Source organism: Crocuta crocuta, unplaced genomic scaffold, assembly GCF_008692635.1.
Source record: "Crocuta crocuta isolate KB4526 unplaced genomic scaffold, BGI_CrCroc_1.0 scaffold1135, whole genome shotgun sequence".
In the NCBI taxonomy this organism is placed as follows: domain Eukaryota; kingdom Metazoa; phylum Chordata; class Mammalia; order Carnivora; family Hyaenidae; genus Crocuta; species Crocuta crocuta.
Window position 1 is genome coordinate 1,187 of NW_027530861.1, and position 714 is coordinate 1,900.

The following is a 714-nucleotide window of genomic DNA, read 5'->3' on the forward strand; positions in this document are numbered from 1 at the left end:
CCGCACCCACGTCTCCTCCTGGACACGGTGTACTTTTCCATTCTTTGGCGCAGGGCTGGGCCACGTGACTTGCTTTGACCCATGAAACGGGCAGAAATGAAAGTGTGACAGTCCCGTGCTTTGGCTTGAAGAGGCCCGATGGCTTCCTGCTCGCTCTCTGATGCATCTCTTGGGTAGCCGCTGCCTCTTCAGCCTGGGCGGGAAGCACCACGGGCGGAAAAGACCCGCAGTGAGAAGCAGCGCTGACCCAGCCAGCGAGGGGGCATTAAGGTTCGGCGGTACCGGCCAGCCCATGAGAATCGGTTTCCCAGCATCCCGAGTTTTGAGGATGGTTTATTAACATTTCTGTGGCAAAAGATAGTAAGACAATCTTCATCTCCTATGGCCCCATAAGCTGAAACACTCCACGCTACCCTCGAACACATGCAGCTGTTCCTGGCTCTGCTTCGGGACCTCAGGACTTTTCTTCTTCTTGAATGAGAGTGCTCCCCACCACCCCCAGCTGGGGCTAACCCTAACCCAGCTGGTGCTCCATCCCCACCAGGATCTCAGGAGACAGAGCTGGTTGTGCCTGGTGCTCCCCAGGCCTGAGACGCCCTGATCCCGTCGGGGGAGGAGCCGGCCAGCATGACCAGTCGGGACTCCCAGGTAAAGAATCCAGTTGAGCCTCTTGGTCATCCTCAATCTGCTCTGCCCTTCCCCCCCCCCCCCCCC